Genomic DNA, 13,838 nt, shown 5'->3' with positions numbered 1-13,838 from the left:
AACCCAGGGCTGTCAGTCTCCAAAGCCATGATCTTTGACCATCTCACACTTGTCTTGGGTTTTGCTTTGGAAACAGCCACGTACTTACGGCTCATGGAAAACATCGCGTTGTGTCTCCTTTCCGTGCCTCCCTCCCCCAGCCCCTCCCTGGCCCCACTAGGCCATGTGACCCAGGAACTCCTCCAGCATAGCCCTTCCTGCACTGATTGAAACCACTTGTTTGCATATCTGACCACCCAGATAATTGCTGAAAGCCCAGGCAGGTGCCACTGCAGGTGCTACTCTCCACTGAAGTCTCAATCCCAACACAGTGCCTGGCACACAGAAGGTGCTCGAAACAATTTCCAGGAATGCAGTGAAGGTCTTCCTGATACTCGGGGGTGTTTGTTTCATCATGTATGGGGGTGGGGGTTGGGTCAGGGCCGGGGGACAGAATAGTCTTTACCGTTTTGTGTAGTTTTTTGGATATGTCGGCGTGTTCACAAATGCTGGAAAACATAAACGCCTTTGAGGTCAAGCGATGGTGTGGGTTCATATCTGGTTCCCAGCTTCCACCTCCCCTCGCCTCCCCTTTTCTCACCTGCCCTGTTCTCCAGCTCAGGCCCCGGCATCTTCATTAGTTAAGTCTAGGACCAATCCCATGAAGCAACAGGAAGAATTTCAGCAGCTCCAGTCTCGAAGAACCCACAGTTTTGTTCTTATACCTGGTCTAGCCCAAGCTCACCCTTATTTCTGAGACCTAAGCCACATCTTGATTCCAAATCTTGTCAGGGCTCTGGGTCCTGTATTGTGCAGGGGACTGCCTCTTGCTGACAGACATTCTGGATGTCATTTCCCAGTTTCTGGGTCTCTTTGGATCTCTAGAAGCTTCTTCAGGGCTCATGAGGCAGTCTCATTAATGCATATTTGACCAGATGCTGTTCTCTGTCACCCCAACACGGGCCCAGTTCTCCGCTGTGAACGCCAGTGGCCATGATGTCTTAGCACCCGATGGGCCTTTTTTCATTCGTTCTAGCCTACCACGGGTCACTTTAGCTCCAAGACCTTCCCCTCCCAGACCATCCTATACTGTCTCAAGCCCCACATCGGTTAAGGGCACCCTTTGGGTCTGTGCTGGCCCCACAACAGAATCCCACCAGAGGGGTGACTCTGCAGCTGTGTGACTGCCGGCTCCCCTGTGTGCTGTGTTCAGAACTGATAATGAAAACACCGGAAGGGGAGGCACAGGGGTTTCAATGATATCTGTTGAGTTTTATTTCTGAGCTGGGTGACGGGTGCTTGGGTGTTTGCTACACTATTGCACACACAGGAAATACATACCGAAAAGGGAAAGTGGATTGTGGTGAAGGACAGAGTGGAGCACGCATGGAGGAAGCTGAAGGGACGTAGGGCCACTCCTTCTGGCACGGCCCCAGAGGCTCCTGCTCGCGGAGGTGGCCTGGATGACAGCAGGACATGAGGGGGCAGGAGCAAGGACTTCGAGGAGCCGCACTTCTGAGTGTGCCCAGCTGTGCCTTTGAGTCACTGAGGTCTCTGGTTCACAGGCAGATTCAGATTCAGATGGTCCGGGGTGGGGCCCGATTGCACTTTGAGTGTCAAAGAATCAGAGGGCACTTCAGAAAAGCTCCCACTCTGAGCCTCCTCCCAGGTCTCCTTCCCAGGTCTCAGGAGCAGCTGCCCCCTGGATCTGGCCCCTCCCAGACACAAAGGAGGTGCTCAAACGCCAGTGTAGACCTTCCTGGGGAAGGCCTCCAGCGTGCTTGTTGGCATGGAGCCTGAGACAACTCAGGACCTTCACACGCAGCCCAGAGGACGTACAGGAAAGGCAACACCTAGAGAGAAACCCACCAAAGAGTTTCACCACCTGGGTACCGTTCTCCTCCCTTTGATAGGTGGGCACACACTGAACTGCCCTCACAGCCTGAAAAGAAGCCCGTCTCTGACCCGCTTACACAGAAATGTAGAGTTAGTTAATTAACACCAATTAGTTAACACCATCCAGTGACAGGTGTTAGGGGTAAATGTTCCGCCAAACCGTAAAAAATAACTTTGCCGACTACCTATAATAATCAACCAGCATGCTTTTTATTAAGAGCTATCACCAGTCAATCAAGGATCGTCAAATATCTGGTTAAAGAGAAATACTAAGGTGTGCGAAAGAACAATTAACCGTGGGAGAAACAGATACAAGAAAGAAGATGGGAAACACCGAATTCGTCTCAGAGAGATCTGAGGGCACAGCACATTTGTCCACAGCAGCGGGCTACTATGGACAAGGAGCGAGCGACGGACGTGAAGAGGCCTCGAAGAATTAAACGTTGGCGATAAAATGAAGTAAAACGAAAAATCAATAGAGTTGAATCATTGGTTTGGCTGAAAACTACGTACCGATCTGGAAGATAAAGTTGAGAAAATTGTTCAGAATACAGGGCATGACAGCAAGGGAAAAATAGAAGATGGAGCAGAGATCTAGAAAGCTGTCAGTGTAATTAGTCCAAGATGAGAGAACAAAGGTGGAGAAGCAAATAATTAAAAAATAACTTTCCGATGAAAAACACTCACCATGTGCCAAGGACTATTCTGTTGAAATTTAAAAATTCTTAGCATAAGGCTTGCAGAGAGACCTGCCAGGATACCTACAAACCTCCCCCCACCAAAAAACAAACAACAACACAACAAACAAACATGCACACACACAAAAAAAACCCAAAAACAAAAATACAAGCATAGGATTGTCATCATGTGCTTTTCATTAATAACACTGACTTTGGGCATACTTGGGTGGCTCAGTGAGTTGAATGTCAGACTTCAACTCAGGTCCCGATCTCATAGTTCGTGAGTTCAGGCACTGCGAGGGGCTCTCTGCTGTCAGCACCGACTTCAGCTCAGGTCATAATCTCGTAGTTGATGAGTTTGAGCCCCACATCAGACTCACTGCTGTCAGCACAGAGCCTGGTTCAGATCCTCTATTCCCACCCCGCCCCCTGTCTGCCACTCTCCCACTTGTGCTCTCTCTCTCTCTCTCAAAAAAATAAAATACTGATTTTGGAAGACAGTAGAGCAAGATTTCAAAGTTCTGAGGAAACATTATTTTGAGCCTACATGTTATAGCCAGCTAACCTGTTACTCAAGAATCCAAGCAAAATAAGCTAATGACTCAGAGTGTTTCTTCTGTTTACTCTTCTGGGTGTGACCTGGGAGGTAACTTAGGAGAAAGAAAAACAAATCCAACAAACAGAAGAACTGCTGAGGAACAAAATGAAAAGAAATGTCAAATTATCAGCAGTAAAACAGGCCTAGAAAGTAATTGGCCCAAATTAGAACAGAGTAGACCGGAGGTGGTAACTGACGAGCACTGATTACAAAACATGTGTAACAAGCTGGAAGATCTTAGATATGTAAAAATGTCCACGTATGTCTCTTCTCTCCATTAGAATAAAGGAAATAATAACTATTCAGAAGTGATGACGAGACGAAGTGAACCGAAGTGTGACATGACCTGGAAAAATAGAAAGGGTGTAAAGAAAGGGAATCCATTTTTCCCTTATTTTTTGGATGGACATTTTTGTAAATATAAAATTGCATTTACATCTTCATGGGCCTTACGTATTGCTGGGTTCTGCAATGAGTGTTTATATGATCTTAATGTTATGAATGTCTCTCGCTGGTTTTCAATTTTTAAAGTCAAGCTGTAGACAAAGTACAGAAAACTAACTTAAAATGACAGAACAGAGTACAAAGGTTCCAGCCTGGATCATATTAATCAGCTGACGAGTCGCACAGAGGAAAGGGTGTGGCCAAGGCTAGGCCGCGGGGATCTACTTTCTTCCTCTTACAGAACAGAGCGTGGGTTGAAGATGCCACAAGTTGATGAATCAAGAAGCAAGGATTGAGGCAGATTATTTAAAGGGACGCACGTAACCATTCAAGATCTCAAAATGTTAATGGAATTAATGAAAGTTGGAGGGTGGAATGCAGGTGAACTCAGAGTACAAAGCGTATTAAGTGCACACACCTTTCCTCGTGGGAAGATTATGTATTATTCGAAGTTGATAAGGCCAAAAACACAGGCACACACATACCAATTAGTTCTGTGGTATAGACAGACCTAAAACCAGAACTGTTTAAAAATGGTTGCTTCTCAGTTGAACAAGGACAGGCGAGGGGTTGTTTAGCATAATGGAGAGAGTTTCATGTGAATCATTAGGTACCCTTTGAGTTTATGTTTTTTAACGTGCTATGAACAGTCTTATAAATAATAGCGTATATATTTCAAAGCTCTCCCAATGATGCTTTTTTATGCATGTGGTAATTGGGAGGAATGTACTCTATGCTCCAGGGTATCTTAACCCTCCGGCCCTCTGACCTCTGGTTGTCATAAGAGAGCTGAGATCCCCCGGTATCTGGGAGGCACAGCCTGATTGCAGAGCATCTGGGAAGCCTGCCCCGGGTCAGGTGAGGGGAGGAAGACACCTTCTGGCCTCCTGTGCCCTGTCCCTAGCCTGGCCGGTCTGCTCAGCAGGGGGCTCCAGAGAGTCACCGCCCAAGAGAACTTCCTTCCCGTTGCACCTGTTCTTTCCCTTCTGCCTGCACTTGGAGGGTGAGAGGCAGTGCAGGATATCTCATCAGCCTCCGGCCATCCATGCTGGATTTCCCCTAAGCCTGAGCTGGGACTTTAAAAAGAAAACTCCACAGCCTATGGTCCTTCTTGGCTTTGGATTTGCTTCTCTGCTGGGAATTTCCCATGTCCTTTTTTTTTTGGAGGTTACTGAGGCTGCCTGTGACCTACATTGAAGGGGGACATCCCTGGGATATCCCAGGGACAAGACTGGGGCTTTTCAGATGAGGGTTTCAAACATAGTTTTAGGAAAACGTTTTGTTCGCGGGTGTCTAAAGCAAACCTTCTGGAAGGTGTCCTCGTGGTCATTAGCCCACCAGATCCGAGCATTCACATCGTCCGTATCTGCTGCCACGTTAGTCAGCACCCCAATCACTGCTGACTCACCCCAGGGCCTGTGCAAAGCATCAGAGGCACTTCTCTGAGGCTTCTGCCAAAGAAATGATAAGCAGCCTTCTGGGAAGAGCCCAGTTTCCGACTGCGGCCGGCCACCCATCAAGCATCAGGAATTTGCCTGATCTTGCCTGTTAGCGGAGGATATGTCGTCGCCTCACTCCAGTTACACTTTCCCACGCTACACCTCCTGGCATTCCTCATCCAATCTTACCTCAGGAGGAGTCATTCTACACCAGCCTCGTCTTACAATTGCCATGCCAGTGTGACTCAGTTTCCAACGACGTGCCGAAAACTCCTCCTCCGAATCTTACGGACCCCGGGGGGTCATTGAATCACAGCGAGGCAGAATTGCCGGGGATCTTGAGGTCACCCTGTGTCGCTCCCCATTTCCCGATGGACAGTTGAGGCACAAAGAGATTAACTGACTTGTGAAAAATCTTACAGCAAATAGTTCCTCCAAGTGGAACAGGAGGTACAGAAATATACAAGCATCAAAGAGATAGGGGTATTCTGAGGACAATGAAAGATAATTGCAAATTCTAGTAACTATTTTGGACTTCCTTCCCACAGATAGTAAGCAGCTGGCCTCTATATCCACCGAGGACAAGATAAAGGGGGAAAAAAGGTTCTTAATTACAGTTTGAGTTCATATGTAAAATTAGAAGTGCTTTATTTTGATGTTTTGAGCTCAGAAATAGTGAATGGTGGAGGAGGGTGGAAACCCCTTTTCCGGAGGGCTCCAAGCCCAGGTGGGGCCCCCGTGAGGGGGTGTGAGGAATGAGGTAGGGGAACAGCCCCCGGTTCCGTGTCGCCTTCGTTGGGGGGGGGGGGGAGGTCGCTGCATCCCATGCCAATAGCCCGAGTGGGATTTCAGTGCCCGCATCAAATGTTGTCACTGAGCATCTCATCAGGGTGTCCACGTGTCAGATCACGAGGTCGGCCGCGGGTAAATAAGCCTCAGGAGGGCACAAATTCCTAAATAGGAGACATCAGACTTTCATGTAACCTCCTTGAGAAAGGAAAGCACGTGAGAAGCATCAAGATAGGTAAAACCTTGAAGATCAGCATTATTTATCCCTTCGGGGGGCTTTGGAACTATTTCTCTGATGTTTGAAGCGCACCCGCAATACGTGCTTCTTGAGTCCTTTTTGCCTGAATTTGAGGTATCTTCGGGGAAATGCACTCTCTCAGTTTGCAGTAATAACTCACCAGAAAGCAGTTCTGAGGGGTGATTTGTAACTCTCTGGCATCCTGAGGCCACCGGCTTGGACTTGGGCTGTTAGTGGTCTGCAGTCAGACTGAGTTCCATCCTCAGAATGGATATTGCCCTGTTCCCCGGGAAGCAACATAAAGTGCTTACTGAAGCATTTACTCTGAGCTGAGCTCGCTGAACCTGCTCCCCTCCCCTGCTCCCTCCTCTGATATCCTAAATGAAGGGAGAGAGTTCACATCTCCCGGACAGTATTTGCAGAAAATGTACTGCACCCTTTCCTCAGGATGTGTTTAGTGCGTTCTAATCTTTCGAAAGACTAACTCCCTGAACTTAAGGTTAGAAATAATTAGACAAGAAAATCCCTTCTCTTGGTTTCTTGTAACTATCCAAAATGATGAGTAGTGGAAAAATCACTGGAGGTCAGATCTCTCACTCTTCCTGAACCTTTGCACCGTATTGTTTATAGAAAGAATGTGACATCCCTTGGCATGATAAGGTGAGTGTTGCTATTTCTGCCTTTTGGCTGTTCGTTATGCTTTGCTATCATAAGCAAAGGGGCAGATAGATACCGAAACCTTAAAAAAAAAAAAAAAACTAAAAAAAAATGATTACTTGGGACTGTTCGGCATGTTGCTACAGAAAACACCTCTCTTTGTTTTGGCAAATCCATTTCGGAAAAGTGATTTAAATCTTGGCACAAATAGATAGCTTTTCACATCCTATTTTGATTGCCTTAGAGGTCAACCATACAGTAAGCAACATTTAATTTTTAAGCTCTGAAGGGTATTAGGTGTCCCAGTCTTCTTTTTCTGTTTTAGTGATTGACATACTTTGATGCGTGTATAAGCATCGTCTCTATGCTTCACATAAAGTGCTCTGAAAATAAGTTCCAACACCCTTCCGTTCTCCAGAGTTCCAGGTCCTTGAAGTTAGGGATTGGTTTTTCATATTAGTCATGCCAACATTTCTTTCATCCCTAGGGCAGATCAGTGCCTTAGACAGAGTGGAGACTGAATACAAGTTTGCTCTTCTGAGCTTAAAAAATATAAAAATCACTGTAAGATAATTTGAATAGTCTTGTGTCCTGGGAAAATAGCACGCTTATTTATGAGGACGCCCAAACCAAGTGGTATTAATTATGCTACTCTACTGATCTCTGAGTAGGCACATTCATCCCGTAATCAAGAATACAATGTATACCTGAATCTAATATTATACTGTATGTTAACTAACTGGAATTTAAAGAAGAACTTAAAAACTAAAACAAACAAAAAACCCCCCCAAAACCAAAAAACAGAACACAAAAGCCAGGTATCCTGGCTCGTCAGACGTACAAAGTCTGAGGTCAGTTTCTTGTTTCTTGGCTGAGGGTTATAGCCCGAGTGGTGAGGGCTCAGGGCTCAGCCTACTACCCAGACAGATGCGACCTGGCCCAGTCCACTGTTCCAGTGTATTCAGAGCTCATTACATGTGACCCCCTTGAACATCACTCCCCAGAAAACTAGACCACACTGTGTGACTGGAAGGCCACGACTGGGTCACTTATAACCTTATAACTGCTGGAATACTTTCTAGAATTTTTGTCATGCTCTCCAAAGTGCGTGCCTGGGATCTGCAGGAGTAGAAAATACTTCACAGTTGAAAACTTGAGAGAGACAGTGGGTGCCCATAAAGCAATCTAAAAAGAAACAAGTCGGTGGGGAACATGAACTGACATTTTTATAGGAGTTTAAAATCAGAAATGTACTGACTCAAGTGTTTTGGATTAAACCCACTAAAGCAATAAATTCATATCTTATAAAATGACGCCTTCTAGTAGGAGGAGCTGGCCAGTTAATGAGGGGGTGGTGACATGATGTGCCAGGAAAGTCTCTGGGGCCAGTGCTTGGACCATGTCATCTACAACTTCTACCTTTAGTTCTTAAAACCTCTGAAGCCGTCCCTCACATTTTTTTTTTCTTTTTTCCTACATTGGTTCTATTATGGCAAATGTAAAATTTTCAATTTGATCCGCGCCCAAGAAATAAAAATTAGGTGAACATGTTTTTCATCTTATTTCTGTTAGGGAGGAAAATGTTTCTTCTGCCTTCTTCTGTTCTGTTCCTGGGGCCTGTAAATTAAACCGACAAAGGACAGATTAAGAAGAGAAAAAGCACAAACATTTTATTTTTAATTTTACATGCATGGGGGTGGTTTCCCTCCCCACAAATGAAAACCCAAAGTAGCAGTTAGACTGGGGTTGGGGAAATGATATACCATTCAAATAAAGGGCAATAGATTGTGGAGAAGTTTCTAAATGAAGGAAAGGGGGTTTGAGCTTCTAGGGGTGAGAAATTACGGGAGGGTAAACATTCTGGAAAAACTAATGCTAGATAAGGGTTATTTAGTAAAGTTTGTTTTTGGAGACTCACTTAGGTGCTGTCTCCGTTTCCGGTGATAAGGGCTGCTCTTTTCCTGGTATGGGAGAGGCCAGGGGACACCTACAAAAGGGGAATTCATGTTCTGCTTTTAGATAGATAGGAGGAGGCCAGAGAGCTCTTCCTGGGTCTGGTTTTTCTCAGTTGCTTTCAGTTCAAAATAATCATTATACCAAAGTGCTATTTTTTTTTGGGAAGCTTAAAACAGCACCCCTTTATTGGTTCACAGCTCTACAAGTGTGACTGTGTTCTCTTTGAAGGGTAGGGCAAGGCTGAAGTCGAGGTGTCAGCCCAGCCGAGTTCTCCTCTGGAGACTCTGGTGTGGGGACAGGGAACATGTCTCCAAACTCTTTTTTGTTCTTGGAAAAATTCAGTTCTTTGCAGCTGGAGGACTGACTTCACCCTTTCCTTGGCGGCTCTCAGCAACTAGAGGCCACTCACCTTCCTTGCCACATACCCTCTTCCCTCTTCAAGACAGCGAAGGCGCATCAAAATCTTCTTGTGCTTCAGATCTCTGGGTAGCTCTCCTATAACCAGCCAGAGAAAACTCTGGATTATCCTTGGCTAATCTCCCTGTCTTAAGGCCAACATATTAGAGACTTTAATTACTTCTCCAAAATCCCTTCACAGCAGTACCTAGGATCCTGTTTGATTGAATAATTGGGATCATCTTAGAGTCCTGCCCACTGTGAGGTCTATGCTTCCTTCCTTGAATCCCAGCATGCCCGTGACTGCAGCCAAAGGGACACTGCGTGACTTCCAAAGTCGTGTTTTTTGGGTGGCATATCCTGATACCCTCCACTACCTATGTTTCCCACCACTTAAAGGAAAAACAAAACAAAACAAACCCACTCAAGTCTAAGTGAGGAAATATCGGGATGGTGTGCTTGGGTGAGTATGTTCTGGGAGAAAAAACACGTCCAGTGGAAAAGAGATACTGGGAGGAATTGGGGTTTCTAAACCCCAGGACGATCTTCAAGACTCTATGTCCTCACAGAGCAGCATGAATGAGGATAAATGCAAGTCCTAGGATAAATTTCCCACTTTGGGGCTCCGGGACTAGTCTAGAAAAGAAATGAAAAAGCTATGTTCCAGTGGGCATGGTTATCATTTTAAGAAGGCCTGTAGAAAAAGAGCTGATCTAACCCACCAGGAGTCCATCAACTCTTCGACTGGTCTATCCAGATCCAACGGACAGGAAGTTCAGGTCATGAGTGTAGAACAGAATGGACAGTCTTCATATTTTTGTCAAAGTGTGTTATCTGAAACGACTCTTTACAATAATAACTTAGAGCCAAGATCTCAACCATTTCATTTTTAATGTGTCATACGTAGAATATTCAATGAGAGCATTTTCAATGCCCATGTATTTGTAGGATCATACGCTGGAGAACAAAAAAGCAGATTCTGAGTGCATGTGGCTTCACAGAGCTTCTAAGTGAGGGAGAATGAGAAGAACACCCAAAGAAAGGAGGCAAAATTAAGTAACACACACTCATAGAAGCAAATAACATATAAAACAAGGTGGGAATTATCGTGAGTTGTTATTTCCTTCATGGGAAAATGTCGGGAAGGTCCAAAAAAGCACAGAGTTCAGTGGACTGGTGGGAAAGAGGCAGACTGGAATTCTAGAAAAGGAAATGTATTTCTGAGCATGGAAGGAGTTTTAATGAAAACATTATTGTGGTTGTGTCACCCTTTTCTGGAGGATGATTCCATCCTTCAGGAATAGGTGACTTTCCGAGCACTTGCAAAAGAGAATTGCTCCTAAACAGATACATCTTGTGTCTCTTTGTGGAATCCGAGGTTGCTGTGAGTGAACTGTGTCCAGGGGCCAAGTGCACTGAGATTGGATAACTGAGGCAATTCATTCTGGTCCTGTGAGTCTCTGTTTAATTTGGGAACACTCACTCTCTTCTGTGGAGCTACAGTTCACGATGAATTTCACAGCCCTATTTTCTTTTTTCCAGGAATTTCTGATCTCCTGTTAACCTTTAGATTCCCTATTAGATATGTATTTTATAGCATGGACTTTCCCCCCTCAGCTATATTATTCTGGACCTGATTTTTGATTGAGTGTAGCTTTCCTGGTTGAAATAATCACATCCCTGAAAGCATATATTTTATAAGAGAAAGTTTCTTTTAACAACTTCTTAAATCCTTTCTAGCCTACGTTTGCAAACTGTTACATTTCTCCAGCAGGGTTTACTTTAAAAATGTCAGCATGAGATTTTAAAATGCAAATATTTCTAAAGCTACCACCCACGATTTGAGCTGTGAAACGATGCACACATCTGAACTGGCCAGATTTGGGGGCGCACATGCCATGCCTAAATCCTATCTGATCTTAATCAGGCCTTGCAGACGCAGTGGGTTCTCTGCTGGCTGCCTTCTGGTGGATGGGAAGGGCTGCCATTGAGGCTTCCTGGGACTACCCATGGTGGCTCAGAGGGAGTTCCTTTACCAAGGTCTGGGCACTGCTGAAGCAGCTGGCAAGCAGCTTTAAGCTTAAGAGAAAATGCAAACCCGAGCTGGATGAGCTATCCTCGGCCCCAAATCCTCCCCAGTCGGAAGGACATCAATGAGCTGCACTGGGCAACCATGGGGCGAAACAGAAACCACAGCTCCCGTCTTTGCGAGCTTTTCCCGTCCCGGTGACACCTGCTCGCCAAAGTTGAGCAGGTGGGGGTTGGTTATTTAAAAACAAAACATTATTAAGCTCTTTGGGCCCAGATGGCTTGCGGTGACAACTGTCATGGTGAGTGTAGCGCCCATGTGGGCACTTCACCCCAGAGGAGGGATGGGGGGGGGGTGCTCCTTGCTTTGTCTAATTTGCATTCCTTTCCCTCCTCTTTTTCCTTCCCTCTCCTTCTTCTTTTTATTTTTTGGTATGTATTATTAATGTGCCAACTCCGGATTTTTTTTTTAAATAGCTGCATCATCAAACATTTTCCGCCTCCCTCCGTCTCCCCCACCCTTAAGTATTTCCCAGATACGGTCAGAACAGCCCGTACTCAGAGTTCATATCATGGGCTCCCTGGCGATCTGTACAGGCATCTCTGTCACTGAGTACTGCTAAGTTAGATGAAGTGTTAAGATTACGGGGATTGTATTAGGTTACAGATTCTGAGACATCATGTGAGGCGGGGTGACGACTAATGTTCCCTGGCACATTTTCTGGGCTTGGCCTCTGCCACCTGTGCAGATTTCAAGGAAATGGCTGAGGGGTTTCGTTCTGGTCAGGTGGCGGGGAATGGGGACATGTTAGGAAACACTCGTCTTCCCTTCAAATCGTGCCATGGAGCAGGAACAAGAGGAAAAGTCCAGCTTGGCTAGTCACCCTTAGCACTGACCTGGTGTGTGAGCTAACCAACACTGAAATGCTCTGCTGGTACAATGATCGCAAAGATGGCTGGGAAAATACGGACTCCTTTTGGGCTAGGTGTTTCCTTCCGCAGGGTTGCTCTGTACTGGGAACAATTGATGCTGTTTCCCTCCCTGTTGCCCTCAGTGCCGTGCGTGGGGTGGGGGAGCCTGGGGCAGGAGACAGGTGCCCTGAGTGCGGAGCAGAGAACTGAAGCCATGTATAACCCTCCCCGCTGGAATCCTGGGAGACTTCAGGGAAGGGAAGTGCATGAGATCTGGGATCTATCTATATACGCTGATCTAATCATCAGGGATCCTGGCCTCTTGGTTTATGGCCCATGGTGTCCGTCAATGTGCAGACAGTGTGAATGACATCAGGTTGAAGATGGCTTCATTACGGATGCTTCTTGACCAGCCAAGGAAATGCATCTGATGATAATAGTGCTCCTCAAGTAATGAAAATAAAATCCTTCTCTAATCACAATTTTTTTTTTTACATATGAGTCAGAGTTCACAAATCCTCGTCAACATAACTCGTTTTATTTACTAGTTATAGGATGTGGATGGAGTACGAAGAGTTCTGGATTAGAGGGTAGGCTGGTGGCCCTGCTGTGGTTCAGTCTGGGCTCTGGTATGACTGGGGCAGGGCCTGGTTAATTGCAGAAGATTAGAAAGAGCCAGGCCCCTGCACTACATGCCCTCAGAAGGAGTAGGGCAGGTGCTGCAGGGCCAGGATGCCCAGGAGAGCTGGGCTGGGAAGTGAGAGCTCCACTGTGACAATAACCACCAGGGGGCAGTCACTGCAAACAGCTGGAAGCCAAAGAGCTCCTGTCCTACCAGGGGCTGAAGTTATCCTTGGAAATAGAAGTTCCCGAACGTTGGCAAGCTGGGGGTGGCCTCTGGACATGTGGTTGAAGAGAGTGAGTGCCTGCTGGCATTCACAAGTGGGGCTCTGATTCCCAACAGGAAGATAGGGAAAAGCAAGACAGAACCCTAATGCTAGCCGGTGCTGGGAGCACCAGGAAGGTTACCCAGAGCGGGAGCTGTCACTAGGCCTGCAGACAAAATAGTCTTATCTCAGTGACCTGGTTATCAGCACTGAGGCACAAGGTCAGGGTTAAATGAGCCAGCACAGGGGCTTGAGCCTGGAGCTCTTTAATCTCTTATTTTTCAGCGCAGGGGATGCTCAGCCTGGGCTGAGGCTGGGCTGTGTTTATTAAGTTATTAACCCCGCTGGGCTGTGCCTGTTTATTAAGTTCCAGTGGATGGTCTGTGCGTGCGTGGAAGAAGGGAAGGAAGTGGATGGAGAAATGGGCTGCAGAAGCTGGGACCCAGTCCAAACCAGTCTAACATGGCTGTTGTGAATTCAACGTTAGATATGGTGCATTAAAGCGCTGAGACAGAAATCCATGTGAAAACTATTAGGTAAAATGAGAATGAAAGAACTGAAATTTCCTGAGACAGAGATGCCAGGATGTTTCCAAGCATGTCTGCGCAAACCCTCAGCCCACTGCCGTTCCACTTAGGCAACGCCTATTTATTCTATTTATCTTCTGAAATTCATTTCCGTCACCCTTTCCCTGGGGAAATCTTATCTGCAACCCAGACTAGGTGACATCCTCCTTCTAAGTTTCTCAGAGCACTTAACTGACTTAGAATCTTACAGAGTTTTGCTTCATTAGTTAATTACCTTTGATCTGTCTCCCACTAGAAGGTGAGTTTTACGAGAATAGAGAATATGTCCTGTTAGCTGCTGGATGCCTAGAACCCAGCCCAGTGCTAGGTATATTTCAGGGACTGAATGATTATTTGTTGAATGAATGAACAT

At 46.0% G+C, this 13,838-nt stretch overlaps 1 long non-coding RNA gene across 1 annotated transcript; it reads right to left on the bottom strand.

The window, feature by feature from the left end:
* Positions 1–5,659: 5,659 nt before the first annotated feature.
* On the bottom strand, positions 5,660–6,504 carry LOC122490014. Its single transcript, XR_006299066.1, has 2 exons — positions 6,224–6,504; positions 5,660–5,989 (listed from the first exon to the last, which is right to left on the bottom strand). It is a non-coding gene; the product is annotated as an uncharacterized LOC122490014 (long non-coding RNA).
* Between the last annotated feature and the right edge of the window lie 7,334 nt (positions 6,505–13,838).

This window comes from Prionailurus bengalensis, chromosome B2, assembly GCF_016509475.1.
Source record: "Prionailurus bengalensis isolate Pbe53 chromosome B2, Fcat_Pben_1.1_paternal_pri, whole genome shotgun sequence".
Lineage (NCBI taxonomy): Eukaryota > Metazoa > Chordata > Mammalia > Carnivora > Felidae > Prionailurus > Prionailurus bengalensis.
Note: the sequence above shows the minus strand (reverse complement) of the source record. Positions and strands in the feature narration are given on the sequence as shown.